The sequence below is a fragment of the Ambystoma mexicanum genome, chromosome 5q (assembly GCF_040938575.1).
Source record: "Ambystoma mexicanum isolate Mex_15411 chromosome 5q, UKY_AmexF1_1, whole genome shotgun sequence".
NCBI classification, from domain to species: Eukaryota; Metazoa; Chordata; class Amphibia; order Caudata; family Ambystomatidae; genus Ambystoma; species Ambystoma mexicanum.
Genome location: NC_090933.1, coordinates 829,043,691 through 829,064,372, shown reverse-complemented (window position 1 = coordinate 829,064,372; position 20,682 = coordinate 829,043,691). Strand labels below are relative to the sequence as shown.

The 20,682-nt window shown below is 45.6% G+C and overlaps 1 protein-coding gene across 2 annotated transcripts in view; it reads left to right on the top strand.

Moving 5' to 3' along the window:
- The window catches only part of MMP16 (matrix metallopeptidase 16), an 892,963-nt gene that overhangs the window by 314,981 nt on the left and 557,300 nt on the right, over positions 1-20,682 (top strand). The gene's annotated exons all lie outside the window — the stretch shown is intronic.

The window sequence follows — 20,682 nt, the reverse complement described above, 5'->3', positions numbered from 1 at the left end:
TGATTTCTCAAAGGAGAGTTATATTAACATACTCTATCATTTTAAAGGCAGTATAGTTTCTGGGCCTGTATCTGCTTGCCAGCAGTTTGATTTTCAACATGTCATGGATTGTCAGTGTTATTGATTGAGTGCGATAGGTTATATGAGAGACTGCTGTGGGGCTCAGGTTCCCTGGGCACACACTATTTAGATTGTAATATTCATTGAGGCCCAAACTCTGCCCACACACACATCATCTCTGTGTTTCGTAGACAGTGTAGGGGATTTAGGATGTGCAAATTTTCAGATGGTGCAAATTTCAACTAGGCCAGTAATCACAACTCAGACTGTGAAGAAGTGATATGATGGGGTGTATGTGAGACACCTGTGTGCCCCATGTTTTGTGGCAAGCTAGGAAACCTCACATTATACTCCAACAACAGAATGAGTTCACCCATACTTTCCTTGACATCCACATTGTATCATAGGCAGATAGGACAATGCATTACACATTTAATTATTTTTCAACCACACTTTACATTGCTTCCTCATTTCTGTAAGTGGCCAAGGTACTGGGCTGCAACAGCCACTATTCTGGGAATTGAGTCCTAACACGACTCAGCATACACGAGGCAGTGCTGTAATTTGCAGATAGGTTCAGCTTGTCTCTTTTTCAAAGGAGAGACCTTGTGATACGTCATAAATATATACAGCCCTATACGCAGGAAACTACCAGTGGGTCAGAATGTGGATACAATGTGGCATGCTAGGGGACACCAACTACCATGGCAGGTGGTGTGTGTGTGTTAAGGGCTACACTGGCATGGGTAGAGGCGTAACAGAGGAGATTATGGTGAGGCAGACCACAGACTGGCTGGAATGACAGGTAGCCAAAGCAATCAGGAAGCAGCTGCCTACCAAGGAGGAGGATGAGGAAGGGAATGGTCCATCGAGGAAATGGCAATAGAGAAGGTGCAACAACATCAACAGATACAGGGAGAAATAGAGAGGCCAGTGTGGCATGGTGACATGTCAGCAAAGACAGGTGCAGCATCTTAGGTTAGTCAGGAAAGAGAAATTCCAAGTGCCCACGAGGTATTGGCACCTGGAGTCTGTGGGAAATACACATTCCGGATTGGATGAGCCAAATGGAACGGTCTATGAAGGGTATTAAATGATAATGAGATAGTAAAGCACTCAGAGAGCAGCGGAGTGGAGAACATGCAGACACAGTATTGGACCTTGGCAGGGCCATTTCAGCCATACATCACTGTGCTTAGAAGGACAAATTCATCATTAAGTGTTACCATGAAGTAAAATTGCACTGGCTGTTCAATGGCGAGGAAGTAGAGACTGTTGGGTACTAGTGTTTTTTATATTTCAGTGATACAAATACACATATCTATATTAATAAAGTGAAACAAATCATCATGTTTCTCAGACAAAATGGTCCCAGTTGTGCTTCAGAAAATCCCTAAGCCCCTGTGATGTCATTCTGCCTGAGAGTTCTGTATGTACATGAATTCAAAGCATATAACATCATAAAAGGGCCCGCCTGTTGATGCTAGATTGAGACTTTGTGTTGGATGATGAAAAAAAGTGCACATTTATGCAGATGCAAACATCTTTGCAGAGAATGTGTTCAACAAGTGCCCACTGAACACTACAGAATGTGGAAGACCCACATTCACCACTTCAGGTACTTCTGAAGCCATACAGGTGTGTAGCTGGCACCTGTGTATTCACTATTTATTCTGGCAGGGATGTGGACCTAAGTCCAAAAACCAACATTTTAAAGAGTGCTCCTTCAGGGATTGTCTGGATCAGTGATATTTATGTCTACCCTTTGCACAGAGATGGAAAAAGCACTATGAGCCAAATATACATTTTTGAAAAGAATACTAAGTAAGCTGCATAGCATGTAGCACAAATGATTTCTGGACATTAGGTACCCAGAAAGCCTGATTAAATGTCCCCAAGAGAAGCAATGGCCATTAAGGGGGTTGCAGGATGCCTAGTGTCTGGGAATCCTGTCCCGGGGATGCTAAAACCTTGTGTGGGGTGTGAATCTGACAAACAAGGGCAACACTCTGTATGAGTAACAGGCTGTGGCTCAGGCAGCGTGCTGTATTTCTAGGGCAATGTTGCAGCCATGAAAGGGAGAGAGGCGGGCAGAAGAGATGATGCTGTGGGACGTCAAGGAATATGTGGTGCAAGTACAAAGGGCCTCCAAAAGAAGACAGTGGGGCTGTCTGTGGGGTGAACTATGGACAGAAGGGTACTAGGCGGCCCTGCAGCTGCAGAGGACTAGTGGCAGCGCAGACGGAGTGGGTGGCATGCGGCACCCGAGGTGATGTAAGGGTTTGGAGGATTGACTATGACATGAAAGAAGGAACTACCAAATCTGCCGGTAGTTGGCAGGAATAACAGTGGTCTGTGAGGCACTGAGGCGATAGGAGAGAGGATGGGCACAGGCAGCAAACACCTCATGCTTGGCCCAGACATGCAGGATGGAGAAAGTCTGAGTGGCTACCAAGTATTAGTACTTGTTCTTGATTGCTTATGACAAGTGAAACATTCTCAAAAGGGTCCTAAGAAAGGTTGAGACTTCCTGCTTTTCAACCAAATGTATTTGTAGGAAACAAGGACTTATATGTTCATTACATAGTTCCGATTTTAGATATGAGAAACATGTCAAAGTATCAATGGAAACATTTGAAGCAAGAATATACAACCACAGACATCTCCACAAAATATATGACAAAACAACCAAAAGGACAAGAGCGGAACTCCTAGTCAACAAAAGCACCATATCCACAAAAGATAATTTCAACAAGATAAGATTCATTACTACTTACTCTTCTAACGCTAAAGTAATCAGACACATTCTGAAGAAAAACTGGCATATCCTTAAACTAGACACATATTTCAGGATACCTCGATGAAGAGGTGAACATTATCTTTCACAAAGCTAAAAGCTTACAGGATATCCTGATTCACTCACATTTCATCAATAAAAAGCATATAACTGGGCTACGATAACTATGGGACTCAAAGCATCTAAAAGGCAATTACAAGTGTGGACATTGCAAGAGCTGTACCTTTTCAGCAAATGGCAAACAAGACATAAAGCTACTAAATGGTAAAGTACATAAAATGAAAGATTTCATCAACTGTAACACAAAATTGGTAGTGTACGCAATAGAATGTACATGTGGTAAACTATATGTTGGAAGCACAACAAGAATGCTCAAAACAAGAATCCAAGAACACTTCAGAGCCATCGCTAAAGAAGATATTAGGAACCCTCTTGGATTCAACAATACACAAAGGAGAATCTAAAAATAATATGAAATTCTACTGCAATCCAAAAATTAAGAAACCACCTAGAGAAGGCAATCTGGAAAAAATCCTAAAATCACGAGAAGCTTTTGGATTTCTACTTTGGACACTTGCCATAGCGGCCTAAATGTGGGCGCTGAAATGATACATCTTCTGTAAAGATTTATCAAATTAACAAAAGGCTGTTCAGCCCTTGGAAGTAATGCTAGAATATGTGGTATAGTATACCCAATGTATTTGTACAGATGATACAGTCTAGATTGATATATATTTTGATAATGTATAAACATTTTATTAATTGCATAATCCTATTATAAAGCTAGCAATTACAGCAACCACAGAGGGTAGCTAATTGAATTGTGGACTATAAATCACAGCAGGATGGCTCTCATAGCCCTATAAAGCATTGTTCTCCAGTGAACAATACCCGATCCAAGATGGAAGACTTGTGATCACGTGTTGATATATCACGAGTGATCACAATTTTACTTCCAAACAGCCAAAACAGATCATACAATAGGTGTAGCTAGCCGCTACAGTATAACTAAGCCCAACAAATCATATCCATTCAATTACAACAAGAATTTTGGTTCGCTTTGAACTTCCCAATCCAAAATGGTGGACCTGCGGTCACGTGACAACAGGGTACACGAGATCGTGAGACCACACAATTTCAAACTCCCAGCACTGCAAACACCAGACTGCTGGTTATCATGCCGCGACCGAGGGAATCAAAACAGGAACACAGAGACAGAATTCAGAGGTAAGCAGAAACCGCTGCTATACCCTTTAGGCCTTAATCTGGCTATAGAACACTACCTGTATTCGGCACAAACAATAAGGCAAAATGTACCTAATGCTAAGTATAGCAATTATTTTTTGTTCAGGTTCACTAACAAATAATGCTCAAACTACGCCTACAGCAAAGCAAGCTAAAGTGAGCAGTGATTTAAAAGAAATACATATAAATGTAGAGGAACACATGTTCCAAGCATAATAGTGAGTACACCATCCTTTTTTTGTATGTGCAAGTCCATAATCCAATGAGCATGAAAAATTATTTTTCTTTTTATTTATTGAATAGAAATGCCGTCAAAAGAATAAGACAAGAGTGATATTCTGAAACGTTTTTTCTGTTTTGTATTTTGTAGTTGTTTTGGAGAAGAAAAAAAACGAATGTAAGGCTTATCCCTACTGAGGAACTGTCAGCATACAATGGGCCTCATTACGAGTATGGAGGCAGCCATGGAGCTATTAGTTCCATGGCTGCCTCCATACCGGGCTCCATTACCGGGTTCCTGCAATGGGGATTTACCGTGTTACTCTGACATAGGAGGACCCAGTAAGTCCTCCTTGCAGGAACCATTCCCCATTCCCATTTGAGCCCCCATAGGGCTCAATGGGAATGGGGAGGGAGGTAATAACGTGCCAGATTGCATCTGGCCCGTTATTACCTCCCTCTTCCCCTCGCGGGACCTGGAAAGGACGCCTGGTTTTACCAGGCGTCTGATCCGGTCCTGCGATGGGAAGCTCGTAATCGGCGCTCCCGTAATGAAGGGGGCCGGTCCCGTACCGGCCCCCTTCATTCCAGGAGCGCCAGGGTCCTAATGAGGCCCAATGACAGAGAAACATGTGTAGAGGGTCATATTCTATGTTGACATTTTTCTTTGATTAAAAAAGGCATTCCAAACCGGCAAGAGTTTCACGAGCGTTATTTAATACAGGTTAATGATTTACTAACAAGCTTCTAAAATCTATGTGACACAAAAGAGCTGGGTGCAACCTAACGGCTTCTACTCTCTCCTACTTACTTCAGTCTACTAATCATTCTGATCAGCCTCAGAATAAGGAACCGAGATGCAGCCCGACTCATTTAAGCAAAAGTAATCAATTGAAATCCAATTCACGTTAAATTGACAGGTTCGCCATTAGTTGTGTAAGGCTGAAAAACTTTTTCATACTCCCATTTTAGATATGTCTGGAAAAAAAAGAATCGGCTTTCTAACAATTACCAAGTGATTCATTGTGTTTTCACGTTACCGCTGCTAAGACGCAGACCACAAAGTCCGGATCTGCCACACTCATTCTGTTGTTTGTTTTTTTGTGTAGTGCGCGCACTGAGATGCTCACAGCGAAAGACATTGCCTTTTGAGGTCTAGCGTTCAGCGGCTGATGCTTGGAAATACTCATAAAACAACACATGTTTAAAGGCTCAACGCAAAGCAGCTCAATGCAAACAAATCTGAGGGCGAAGTTAAATCTAAATTCCTTTCAGGCACATGCACTGCAGACCTTAATACCATTTAAATCTGAAAGGGACTTAATTGTTATCCCAGGAAACAACAGCTGATCAATTGGAGACTGCGATTAAACTCAGCCAGAACCTCATCCGTCTGCAGATTTGCCTCAGAAGGAGCTCAGGCTTAAACTGCTCTGGCAGGTTCCCGCTGCACAGCCACTCTTCTAATTGGATCCAGTTGCATTGTGGAATGTAATATTTGGGCGATATGGCCACTCTTCCAGATTGGGTCTGCAGGAGCAATTATAGTCCTCCCGGGCTCTGTTCTTTTGCAGGAAGCAGCTTGTCTGACCTGATGGGTCCAAGCATGAAAAGATGTAAGGCTTGGGTGTCTGGGACCGGTTCTTTCTGGGCCTCATCCTGAACTGGAGATAGATGTCCCGCCAGCAGGCGACGGCCAGTGTCTGCATGCTAGTCTAGCAGACTGAAAGCTTGAGTTGAACTTTGAACGTTTCCACATATGATACCAGGGACGTTGCAGATGTGCTAGAATCTTGTTGAATGTTTTGTTGCTCTAAATATTGTGCCTCGATCAGTATATGCTATTGTAGAGAGTGTGTGTGTGTGTGTGTGTGTGCGTGCATGTGTGTGTGTGTGTGTGAGATTGTGTGTGTGTGCATGTGCCTGTAAGTATGTGCAATCAAATCATAGTGTGCATTGCTCCAGATTTAAAAGACAATTCAGCTCTTCTTCCTTTCGAGATGAATCTTTTGAGCATCATTGATTTACTTTTTACACTTGGAGGACATTTTACTGATATTCTATAAAGGACAACCTTGCATCGTGCTGAACCACCTTACCATGGCATTCTTTTCTCAGGCGTATTTATTTGGCCATCCCAAATGCCTGAGGCATTTATATATCAAGGAAAAAACTTTAGTTGCAGGGGCGTTAAGGTGAGAATGCAACAAAACCACTTAAATTCGGATAAAGCCACCTTAAATTCACGCCCCCTGTTGTGCAGACTATGACCAGAATGGTGACATCACAGATGTCATCTATGATGACATCTCTGATTACTTCAATGGTGACATCACTAATAACATCAACTATGACATCACTGGTGGAATCTGATTACATTGCAACACAAACCGGTTATTGCCAATGCACACAGCCAACTGTATAGTTGAACAAATTAAGGGTCCACTAGCCATGGCCTTCATCCATGGCCAGTGGCAACACCCTTTGGCCATCCCCCTGTGTATTATAACAAATTGCCCCTCCTATCTCCCCGACTTGCCTGAATTGCTTCTGGCATTACTGAGTGCCTGCACCTACCTGCATTGTGCACCTCTGCACCTTTCTGCAGGAAATATCGGCCGCAACAGCCCGAATCCGCCGAGGATCTCGGCCACAAGATGGCTGCCACGAGGATTGTCTTCACGACGCTCATCTCGGTTGCCTAGCAACCACATCAACATATCCATCGCCCCGGAAAACCGGAGGCGGAAGCCGGCCCTAGCAGCCTAAGGCCCGTGAGCCAAAGGCCCCTCCTGTCTGCCCCTCAGCCCACTCTTTATCCGGGCAGGAGCCCTGCAGGTGCCCTGCACCTTCACCTCGCGCCAAGGGCCGACATCGCTCCCACGCTGCCGGAGCAGCTGGGACACGGACTCCTATCTCCCCGACTTGCCTGAATTGCTTCTGGCATTACTGAGTGCCTGCACCTACCTGCATTGTGCACCTCTGCACCTTTCTGCAGGAAATATCGGCCGCAACAGCCCGAATCCGCCGAGGATCTCGGCCACAAGATGGCCGCCACGAGGATTGTCTTCACGACGCTCATCTCGGTTGCCTAGCAACCACATCAACATATCCATCGCCCCGGAAAACCAGAGGCGGAAGCCGGCCCTAGCAGCCTAAGGCCCGTGAGCCAAAGGCCCCTCCTGTCTGCCCCTCAGCCCACTCTTTATCCGGGCAGGAGCCCTGCAGGTGCCCTGCACCTTCACCTCGCGCCAAGGGCCGACATCGCTCCCACGCTGCCGGAGCAGCTGGGACACGGACTCCTATCTCCCCGACTTGCCTGAATTGCTTCTGGCATTACTGAGTGCCTGCACCTACCTGCATTGTGCACCTCTGCACCTTTCTGCAGGAAATATCGGCCGCAACAGCCCGAATCCGCCGAGGATCTCGGCCACAAGATGGCCGCCACGAGGATTGTCTTCACGACGCTCATCTCGGTTGCCTAGCAACCACATCAACATATCCATCGCCCCGGAAAACCGGAGGCGGAAGCCGGCCCTAGCAGCCTAAGGCCCGTAAGCCAAAGGCCCCTCCTGTCTGCCCCTCAGCCCACTCTTTATCCGGGCAGGAGCCCTGCAGGTGCCCTGCACCTTCACCTCGCGCCAAGGGCCGACATCGCTCCCACGCTGCCGGAGCAGCTGGGACACGGACTCCTATCTCCCCGACTTGCCTGAATTGCTTCTGGCATTACTGAGTGCCTGCACCTACCTGCATTGTGCACCTCTGCACCTTTCTGCAGGAAATATCGGCCGCAACAGCCCGAATCCGCCGAGGATCTCGGCCACAAGATGGCCGCCACGAGGATTGTCTTCACGACGCTCATCTCGGTTGCCTAGCAACCACATCAACATATCCATCGCCCCGGAAAACCGGAGGCGGAAGCCGGCCCTAGCAGCCTAAGGCCCGTAAGCCAAAGGCCCCTCCTGTCTGCCCCTCAGCCCACTCTTTATCCGGGCAGGAGCCCTGCAGGTGCCCTGCACCTTCACCTCGCGCCAAGGGCCGACATCGCTCCCACGCTGCCGGAGCAGCTGGGACACGGACTCCTATCTCCCCGACTTGCCTGAATTGCTTCTGGCATTACTGAGTGCCTGCACCTACCTGCATTGTGCACCTCTGCACCTTTCTGCAGGAAATATCGGCCGCAACAGCCCGAATCCGCCGAGGATCTCGGCCACAAGATGGCCGCCACGAGGATTGTCTTCACGACGCTCATCTCGGTTGCCTAGCAACCACATCAACATATCCATCGCCCCGGAAAACCGGAGGCGGAAGCCGGCCCTAGCAGCCTAAGGCCCGTGAGCCAAAGGCCCCTCCTGTCTGCCCCTCAGCCCACTCTTTATCCGGGCAGGAGCCCTGCAGGTGCCCTGCACCTTCACCTCGCGCCAAGGGCCGACATCGCTCCCACGCTGCCGGAGCAGCTGGGACACGGACTCCTATCTCCCCGACTTGCCTGAATTGCTTCTGGCATTACTGAGTGCCTGCACCTACCTGCATTGTGCACCTCTGCACCTTTCTGCAGGAAATATCGGCCGCAACAGCCCGAATCCGCCGAGGATCTCGGCCACAAGATGGCCGCCACGAGGATTGTCTTCACGACGCTCATCTCGGTTGCCTAGCAACCACATCAACATATCCATCGCCCCGGAAAACCGGAGGCGGAAGCCGGCCCTAGCAGCCTAAGGCCCGTGAGCCAAAGGCCCCTCCTGTCTGCCCCTGTCCGCACGGGCCCGCTACGGCGCTGGACACTGCTCCGCAACAGCACCATAGCGTCACGCCCTCCTCACCATTGCTGCACAAAATACGGATGGAACTTGATCACATAACAGTAAGACGGTAAGACACCTCGCCACACCAACGCACCTGTACCGAACAGGGTAGTAGTCACCCTGACTGGCTACTAAGGTCACTTACCTCTCGTCGATTCTTGCGCACTCACCCACTCTAGTTTCACTTGTCATCGTCTATTATCACTACGGCTCCACGCCGCCTCTAAAGGCTCCCATGCACACCCAACAGTCTCCCTGTGCAGTAATCGCATAGCGCATGTCGCTATCCCAATCACACACTACTTGCTGCAATCACCCAGTAGACTAGCTGAACCACTGCCTTTGAGTCCTTGATTGTACTCTACACATGTACCTACCCTCTGCCTCTGAGTCACAGACGGTCAGGGCACGGATCACGACATGCAGCCACGGCCACCCGCTAGCCACCTTGCTTTCGCCACCTTTATAGGGCTCACTGTGTTGTGCCTCAAGGTCGCTTACAGACCACTTTAAATTGTGTTGTGCCTTAAGGTCGCTTACAGACCACTTTAAATTGTGTTGTGCCTTAAGGTCGCTTACAGACCATTTGACATTGTGTTGTGCCTCAAGGTCGCTTACAGACCACTTTAAATTGTGTTGTGCCTTAAGGTCGCTTACAGACCACTTTAAACTGTGTTGTGCCTTAAGGTCGCTTACAGACCACTTTAAACTGTGTTGTGCCTTAAGGTCGCTTACAGACCATTTGACATTGTGTTGTGCCTCAAGGTCGCTTACAGACCACTTTAAATTGCGTTGTGCCTTAAGGTCGCTTACAGACCATTTGTCATTGTGTTGTGCCTTAAGGTCGCTTACAGACCATTTGACATTGTGTTGTGCCTCAAGGTCGCTTACAGACCACTTTAAATTGTGTTGTGCCTTAAGGTCGCTTACAGACCACTTTAAACTGTGTTGTGCCTTAAGGTCGCTTACAGACCACTTTAAACTGTGTTGTGCCTTAAGGTCGCTTACAGACCATTTGACATTGTGTTGTGCCTCAAGGTCGCTTACAGACCACTTTAAATTGCGTTGTGCCTTAAGGTCGCTTACAGACCATTTGTCATTGTGTTGTGCCTTAAGGTCGCTTACAGACCATTTGACATTGTGTTGTGCCCTAAGGTCGCTTACAGACCACTTCAAATTATGCTGTGCCGTCAGACCGCTCACTCTGCGGCCCGCAGCCCTATTGCTGCTGGGCTTGGCACACTCTAGATGCCTACTGATATATGCAACTCAGCCACTGATAGGACTACCATATCTAGCTGCCTCTGATATATGCAAACCTATCGCTATCACTGTCTAATCTAGCTGCCGCTGACACATGCATTCTAGCCACTGACAGGACTGTCAAGGTAGATATACCTCGCTGTTTGCACCTCAATTACCTTGAGTTGTCAAATTTAGACGCCCTTCGACTACCTGCCTCCCAACATGCACATCACCAACATACACCTAACATTCACTTTCTGCACACTACTCTGGACCCTGCTAACCATCATCATAACAATGGCTCACACTAACTCCACTCCTTGCAACCTGCAAGAGAGAAACACTCGACTTAGAGCAAGGCTGCCTCGCCTCTATGACCTCAAAAATAAAAGAACTAGACCACCAGGTCCCACCCCAACCCCTACCACACATGGCCCCAACCGTCCTGTCCCAGTGGCAGTAAGAAGCCATAAACTTCAAACTGACCTCTATAATCAGAGGAGGCCCAACACACCTAATCCTAGACTGATCCAAGATAAAACTACATCGCCCAGCCTATCAGGAGCCCTTATCAATGCGAGATCCCTCATAGCTCACAGTACTGAAATTGCCGACATACTTGCCTTGGACAATTTAGATTTACTCGCAATCACCGAGACCTGGCTCCATGACGCTGCAGGTCCTGCACTCATGATTGCCGTACCTGATAACTACAACATTCTAAGAGTTGATCGACCCAACTCTCGAGGAGGTGGCCTAGCCATCATCGCCAAAACTAAGCTTGCTGCAAGACTCACCCCTCACCCGGAAATAACGTCATGCGAACTCCTATCAGCCAAAATACCTTTCTCTAACAATAGCACTTTAACTGTTCTCTTACTATATAGACCACCAGGCCCACTAGGCAACTTCGAAGAAGATCTATCTAGCCTCCTTACTAATAACATTAAAGACACTACCCAGCTTTTACTACTAGGTGACTTCAACTTAGGTTTCAACGACAATGAGGACAAACAAGCCCACTCCATCCAAACCATTATAGTCGACCATGGCCTGACTCAGAACATTTTTGCCCCCACGCACATAAAAGGACGGACCCTAGATTGGATAGCCAATCGAAACTGTAACACCACTATCTCTAAAATCCTGCCACAAACATGGACGGATCACCACCTCATCAGTTTCTCATTAACTATAGAACTGCCTAAACCAATTAACCAAGATTTAGCACCAGCCTTGCCAACCAGAAGTAAAAAAGACATTACCTCTGAAAAATTGCTCCCTCTCCTCTTACCAGCCCTTGCTGCCAGCGATACTAACCAGGACCCTAACACACTAGTTGAAACATTCAACAACGCCATGTCCAATGCGCTGGACACAATAGCCCCCATCAAACTTCGTAAAAGCAAACGTGAATCCCATCTCAACTCATGGTTCACCCCTCACCTCAAAGAACTACGAATCCAAAAACGCAAACTCCAAGCCATTTGGAGACATACACCCTCAGCCGAGAACAAAACCATCCTCAACAACTTTGCCAACAAATATAAGAAGGAAATAATCCAAACCAAAAAAGACACATTCAATGAAAGAATTAGCAAGGCTAATTCCAACTCTAAAGAACTTTTCTCCATCCTCCGGGAAATGGAAAACCCTATTGCTCCCGTAGCCAACGTTCCCAAAGATAAACAGTGGTGTACTAGTATCCAAAATGCCTTAGCCAACAAAATTGCAACCTTGCAAACCAAAATCACAAAGAAGAAAGCATCCTTGAGCCCCACTAAGGCACACATTACTCACTCGACTAACTCACACCAAACAGCCACCCAATACAACTGCCAACCTTTCACCTTCACCAACATATCCATCCTAGAAACCGAAAAGGTGATCCTATCACTAAAGCCCTCTAACTGCCAAGGCGACAGCTGCCCTGCACAAGTCATTAAGGACGCAGCACGAGATCTAGCACCCTTCATCTCGAAACTAATTAATGCTTCATTTAAAACTAGCATTGTTCCATCTAACCTCAAAGAATCTTGGGTTCTACCCCTCCTTAAAAAACAGACGCTCGATCCAGCCATCCCCACCAACTATAGGCCTATCACCACAGTCCCATTCCTCCTCAAAATCATTGATAGAGTAGCCTATCTCCAGATCCAAAACCATCTGGAGACAAACCAATTACTAGGTACTCGCCAATCTGGTTTCAGACCACTACATGGCACTGAAACAGCCCTTATAGATCTCAAAACACAAATCGACGAGCTGAAGGATAAAGGTAAAACAGCTATGCTCCTCCTCCTTGATCTATCAGCGGCCTTTGACCTAGTGGATCACGCAGTGTTATGCAACCATCTAGCGTCTGCTGCCCATTTCTCAAGCGAAGCTATAGCTTGGGTACAATCCTTCCTTGCCAACCGTACGATGAGAGTGTTCTCCCCTTTAGCTTCAGCGGACCCAACACATATCACCTGTGGCGTCCCACAAGGTTCATGTGTCTCACCCACTATGTACAACATCTTCACTAAGCCACTCTTCGACAAATTGGACAGACTAGGGGTTACCTATACCAACTATGCGGACGATACGCAAATCCTCTTACCTCTATCTGGCAACTTTGCCGAAGACACAGCGCTAGTAAATAAGATCTACCTCATCATTCAGGCATGGATGGCCTCCCACGGCCTCTGCCTGAATGACGACAAAACTGAGATACTGATCCTGGGCTCCGACTCTAATCTTAGAAAACTTAGCCCTAACTACCGTGCCTTTAACATTGATGGCAACATAATCAAAGTGGCAACAGAGGTAAAAACACTAGGTTTCTACCTCGACTCCACACTATCTCTCAAAAAACAAGTCAATTCCCTAGCGTCCTCCACAGCCTACACTTGCAAATTAATCAAGGCCTGTAGACCCTACCTCTCGAAATCTAATTGCATTACCCTAGCCAATGCCTTAGTAATGTCAAAACTGGACTATTGTAACGCCCTCTACGCAGGAGCTAGCAAAACTGCCATAAACAAAATGCAAATACTACAAAACAATGCTCTTAGAGCAGCTCTCGACATACCCTATAGAGTCCACATCTCTAACATCAGAAAAGACCAGCATTGGCTTAAAATCAGTGACAGAGTTCTTCTGAAGACACTTTCCCTCACCCACAAAGGCCTGAATAACAATGCGCCCACATACATCGCGGCCAGACTGGTAAGAAAATCCTCCACCCAACACACTAGAGCAGCTAACCAATTCCTGCTCGAAACCCCCAGATTCAGACTATCCAAAGCAGGTGGGGCAAGCTTCCCGGTTAGAGCTGCGCGTGCCTGGAATGCACTGCCCACCGCACTGAGAGCCAACCTTCCCTACACCAGATTTAGACACAAATTGAAAAGTTGGCTCTGGACCAACAACGACTGACAATAGCATCATACCAGGACCCAACCAAACTTCCACCATACCAGGAACTTGTACTACACTTAACCTTCACCGTATGCACCTTGTACTTTGCTCTGTAATTTCTTCAACTGTACTCCCTGTATGTATTCCATGTATGTAACCTAAGCTTAAGTATTCTTATGACTGCTGCGCCCGGCTACCCCTGGGTTTTGTGCGCATTATTAAATAAACAATACAATACAATACAATACAATTAAGGGGCAGTAGCCATGGCCTTCAGCCATTGCTTGTGTGCACGGCCTTTGGCCATGCTGACTGTATATTTTCAAACACTAACTTTGGCCATTGCCAGTGGCCATGGCCTTTGGCCCTGCCTGCTGTATATTTTACAACACTCATCAGCCACTAGCAATGGCCTTCGACAATAGACAATGGTCCCAGCCTTCTGCATTGCCCACTGTACATTGTAATACATTAAGAGGCCAGTATATATGGTCTTCAACCATGGCCAGTGGCTACGGCCTTCGCCTGGGCCCATTGTATATTACACTACACTAACCAGCCACTAGCCATGGCCTTCAGCCATACACTGTGTCCACAGCCTTGGCCATGGCAAAGGGCATGGCCTAAATTGTTATTTAGTTAATCAAAGCTTTTATTAGCTAAGTGATACATTATATTAATATATGTACATTATTACATTAAATTATGTCTGATACCATCAGAGATGTAATCAATGGTGTTATATATCATGTAAACAGTGATGTCAACAGTGATGTATCCAGTGATTCCATCAGTGATGTCATCAGTAATGCAATAGATGATGCCATCACTGATGTTGTAAGGGTTGTCATCTGTGATGTCATAACTTTCATCGTAGGGTGCACAATAGGGGCCATGAAGTTAAGGTGGGTTTAGCTGAATAACAGGAGTTTTGTTGCTTTAAATTATCAATGTAACATCCCTGTAACTAAAGTGTTTTCCTTGAATTTCAAGGATTTGGTTATTCCATGGATTATTTTGGCAGGGGCCACGGTCCACTGTCTATTTTAAAACACTACCAGACCGATGGCCAGTAGGTGTAATTTTGACCTGTCTTGACAGTGGTATTGTTAGGTATAAAAGATTCCAGGCTTTTTTTTTTTAACTCAAATTTAGTTTAGGCAATGCGCAGTGAGATTACATTATTTGCCAAGGATTACACACTTTGGTTAAGCAGCATGCTATAAACCCATTGTTTTATGGCCGGTCTCTTGGTGACTAACCGCATTTAAGTAACACAGAAAATGGTTATAAGTGGCGGACTGCAAGAATAACATATGACCAAGTACTTTTGTCTTCATAGTGAAAATCAAAATCTGGCACCAATGAATATATGCAAAGTGAGTCAATATGTATCTTAAAGTGAAAAATCCAATTGTATTTCAATTGACCTTCCCCTTGTGCAAGAGAAAATTGCATTGGAGTTTTTAAAAAGTAATGTACACCAGAAAAATAACCTGAGAGAGGAAATGTTCCAATAAATATTCTGGCAAAGTATAAAAGGCGCTCACCTTTTAAACCTAGAAATCTGTATATTCCCTGGAAAACAAAATCCCAATACGAAACAAGTGCTTGTGGTCTTGTAGGTAAGCATCTGCACTGGGAACATGACAACCTGAGTAAAATCCTGGAAGCCAAATACTCGAGCGAGCTTGCCAACCTAAAAAAAAAAAACATGGGGTTTCGTCCACCCACATGCGTCTTATATCTGTGCCCTGAAAAGCAGCCACAAACAGGGGAAAATAACTGCACCAGTGCCAAGGACTGCAATCTCTCGCCACATCCTGGGCAAATACTCATTGCTTACTTGACCTCTTATCATTTCCCTTCCTCACCCCCATGTCTGACTTTCAACAATACTCTGCTTTATAAACATAAGTTGAAAAGTACACATAGCATAGAGTCATTCAACTATATAAATCATTATAGATCTATGTTATTCAAAAAGTGTACAATTGTGGCATTATATTACCCCTATCTTGAGTGGGAGACTACAAATACCAGAATGCAATGATTTGCTATTCCCCATGTATTTGCAGCTCCTTGCCTAGGGAAAGAAGTTATTAGCCTTTTTTTTTTCCAAAACTTTATTTATTCAGATAGAAGTTATGTTCATGTGGGCCTCATGACAGCTTAGCCTGACCTTTAGAATGCATTACTTTCAAGCACTGACAGTAGCATGGTTTAAAATAAAATAATGTGGATGCCGTGTGTTTTTAAGTGTGCTATGAGATATTTAAAACTAAGAAAACAGATGGTATCGAGGACTGTCGACTGTTTCCCAGCCCCTACTTAGCTTCAAAACAAGGCAGGGACCAGCCCCCTCAGGCCATGTTGCTCTAAGTTGTCTTGTAATGTGTGTTCATGTATTAGGCAACATGGCATGAGGGGGTCAGCCCCTTCATTGCTTTGAAGCTGAGCATGGTCTGTCCCAGTTTCTGCATGGATGGGAGTCCCGAATGCCAATTGGCCAGTGATTTTTCACCCCTGACATCACTGTGACTGGAAAAAATATATACATCTTTTTTGTCTCCACTTTTTCCTATAACCACAGCCATACCCTTGGTTATTATTATACCCCCTGCTATCTGTACACCATATGAAACTAGGCATTCAGGTCCCACATTCGTTTCTGTAACCGGGACCCGTCCCCTCAGGCCATGTCGAAATAAATGGTCAAGTGGTCTTGTGACTTGTGCTCATTCATGAGGCACCATTGACTGAGGGGGCTGGCACATTCCTCGCTTTGAAGTTAAGCAGGGTTGGTCCAAGTTACTGCAAGGGTGGAAGTCCCGGATGCCTATTTCCGGTGTATGCACTACAGATATTCACGGTAACTGTAATTTTATATCAGTCAAAATTCTTTTTTGCCCCCCAAGCCCTCACCAAGTGCCCCCCTAACCTGTGCCAGCTCCTCCCTCCCACTCCCTAGATGTCCTCATCACCTCCCCTGTCCTCTCCCTTTACCCCACAACACACAGTGCTTCTGTGACATAGTTTGCTTTGAGATGTCAGCTATTTGTGGCTATAGCCATGGTTTAAGGTAACCTTGTGTTGCAAACTAAGTCCCTTTACACCCTCCAACTCCCAAATTTCACTTGGTGTCCTCTTGCCCCACCACCCCACCTCTCACTTGATGGCATTTGCATGATTTTTTGACCTGACAGTGACTTTTTTCCTGCGTTTCATTTTCCTATATCCTCGGCTATAGCCGCGGCTTTCTCTTGCATGGAGAAAGAAAATAGGAAATGTTGGAAATTTACCCGAGGTATAGCTATCTATTTTGGAGAAGGGGCACCCCATTTTCCATCAAATATTGAAATAACGTCTGAGCGGTATAAGCCCAAACCACACATGTATCATGAGTCAACGCTTTGTGCCCAAGTTGTTTCGGACCTGGTCCAAATCCGACCAGCAGTTTGGGCTGTGCGGTGTAGCAAAAATTGAACTTTTTTGTGTATGGGAAAATGAATGGGGATTAGGACGCAACTTTGTTTTTTTGTTTTCTTCATAACTTTTTTATTTGTGAACACTTTCTTAAATTTAGCAGTTGGGCAGGGGGCTTCTTCGGGTCTGTGGGTCGGTGAGGGTGTTGTGGGCCTCCCTAATTTAGAATTTTGGTAAATCTATAGCATGAGTCAAAAGTTATGAGCAATTCATTTTTTTGGGTTCCTATGGGAGTCCAACTCACCTTAACTATAGGGCAGTGACTGCCGACCTATCATTGTATTGGTTTTCAGCACCAACTGTAGGCAGAACTCTTTCATGGTGCCCCATAGCAAGGGAGAAGGGCAGGGATCTGATCTTTCACAGGCTGGAGAAATATTCAGATCAGTGAAGTGTGTAGGAAAAGGTGGGGAGAAGAGATTAGTGTATTTCAAGTGCAACAAGCAAATAGGGATCATATTAGTAAGGGCAAATTAATAATATAGTATGCTAGGCACACATTACAAAAGCAAACATGCAGAAAACATGCAGGCAAGGGTGACTTCACAGCTTCATATGATCAGTAGTCAATTCAAATTGATTTCCTGAAGAGAAAAGTCTTTTATTTTTTACAGAATTGGAGGTGGCTGTCTGTTTTTCCGATGGTGTTCAGAGAACTGTTCCAAAGGCAGTATATTTTGTCACCTAGACTTCCGCTCCAAGTTTATTTTGCCTAAATGCTGTTACAACTAGAGATTTAGAGTCTGGCAATCATGGGGCCCTTGCAGGAGGTATTTCTTTTACTTTCTGCCTCAGATTCTGTGATTCTTTGTTCCAGTAAGCTGTGTGAATAAGGCAGATGGGGCCTCATTCCGAGTACGGCGCTAACCAATGGCGCTATTAACGCCTTGGTTGACGCCGTACCCGGACCGGCGGCGCCTTGGTGGATGGCGGAATTACCGCCCCATTCCAAGGTTGGCGGGGCGGTAATTCCCCATTCACCAAGGCTCTTCCCCATTCCCAAATGAGCCCCCATAGGGCTCAATGGGAATGGGGAAGATGCAAATAACGGTGACCGTTCATTACGGTCACCGTTATTGGCTTGGAGGCCCCTTTGCGCCCTCGACTTTAACACCTGCTCAAAGCAGGCGTTAAGGGCGAGGGCGCAAAGGGAACTCGGAGTATGGCGGTAAGGGATTACCGCTACCGGTCTCGTTACCGGTGGCCGCTATCCCTTACCGCCATACTCGGAATGAGGCCCATGGTGTTGAAGTCATTGCATACTCCAACAGGGAGCCAGTGCAAGGATTGCAGATCAGGTAATGTGATACCTGATTTGAGGCGCTGTATGAGTCTTGCTGATTTCTTGTTGGTCAAGTGTACTTGAAGAATAAGGTTACAGCACTTTTCCATTTCTAAGTTGGAATACTAGGGGGCATCAGCATTTCTACAAACAAGATGACTTGCTAGACCATATTGACTACTTCAGTATAATTGCATTACAGGAGACTTGGCTTGTGCAACCATTGGTCCTGGATGGGTGGGCCATCATCCAAAAACACGCAACTAAGGGGAACATAGGTAGACCGAAGGGTGGCTTACTCTTGGGTGGAAAGAAGCCTCTCATACTCACTGAGGTTTACTGCAATTCTCCTAACATTCTAGCTGGAAGGATGATTTTTACTGCAGCCACTGGAACTAAAGAAAACATCCTTGTTAATATGTATGACACCCCCCTATGCCATGTCTTATGCAGCAGTTTTCAAGGAACTTGAGGGATGGTTTGATTCTCTGACTTCTGCCTCACCCATTATTCTGAGCAGAGACTTCAACTCTCCTATTCCTAGTAACTTTAATCCAGAGGTCGAGGTTAACAATCAGGAGTAGCTGTTGAATCTAGGCTTGACTGCTCCTGTCCACATTGTATTAATTGGGCTACTTTGCTCTATTGTAGAGGGTTCGTCATGATGAATGGTGCTCGTCCTTCGGACTGCCCTCCGCAGTACACAAGGTCTACAACCACAAGCTCCAGCATCCTTGATTATGTCTGTGTGGCTAATGACCCCTCTTTGATCATTGATATGGGCATAATCTATCATACTGAAAGTGGCCATTTGTCAAGTGTTCTTTGCCTTGACATTGAGAAGCCTAATTTTGGAGAACAGACCACGGAGTGCATCTCGATCATTAATGCATTCACTCGTGTAGTGTGAACCTCGACTAAAATGGAGGCTGCCTTGGATACTGGCCATAGGGTATTTTTAAATGTAACTCCATCAGGGCTCATCTCTGAATCTGACATGATGCTAATGTGTGATGATGATCAATGTATTACAAGTTATTAATTTAACTGTATGATACTAAATAAAATAAAAATGGAAAAAGAATGATGTTAAAAGGGAGTCTGGAGAGGTGACTGCTAAGACCATTAAGGCATGAAAGTACCATGGAAGGTGTTACCTGACATTTTTGAGGCATGTTGAAAAGTGGGAGGATGCAGCTTAAAACATGAAGATGGAATGCATTTCCTTTGTAAGTTCATGAATCTGAAGAGCAAAAGACAGCAGATTGTAAAAATTAGACTCCAGGATTTTTGGCTGAGGCAATGAGGGGGGCATTAGCCAAGAGAACAGGAAACCGAGCTAAAAGGAATGTCAGAGGGAATGGAAATGCCAAAACAGATGGTCTCCATGATTAAGGCATATAGGGAAAGGTTTTTGTCAATCATCCAGTCCTGTAACTTCAGTAGATATACCAAGATATGATAGTGAGCGGATTCCGATTCTTGATGGTTGAAGTTGTTGGTGAGTAAGAAGTGCTGTCTATATGTGTACAATTCAGGTGGCAAGTGACTTTTTATGGCTGCCTAGTAGATTGCAATTTGAATTTTCGCCTCTGGAATACGGGGAGATATGGTCTACCAGAGGTCTCGGTTAGGCAGTAAAGCGCTACAAGGACAAAATAGAGTTCTGAGGGACTCAGTTAAGTGACCTCAATTCAGCACTCCAACTAAGTCAATGTCGAGTCTGGGATGCCCAAGGGAAGCCCTTAATTATATATTTTTATTACAGGTTCATAGATCTGGATGATAAACCCTTGTATAACGCCCCTCTCTTTGAATCCCCCTGACTTCACTGAGCCAAGAAGTAGGTTTGTTTTGCAAATTAAAAGATTTATTTGAAAAATTAAACAAGATATATATCACACTTTTATAAATAAATTAATATATTTTTCGAGAGATCGGCCTGCTTACCTGACCGCAGATACGGATGGGCAGGATAGCCAGCTGGGTGTTATTTCCTTGCCACTTCTGTGAGGGTAGTGGACCTTGATCTTGATCCCGGTGCAGAATCTGAGATGGAACTACGCTTGGATTGCAACATAGGTCAAAGAAAGACTCCGTGCCGTTTTGTTTGGGGGAAATTGAATAGTTAATGAGAGGAT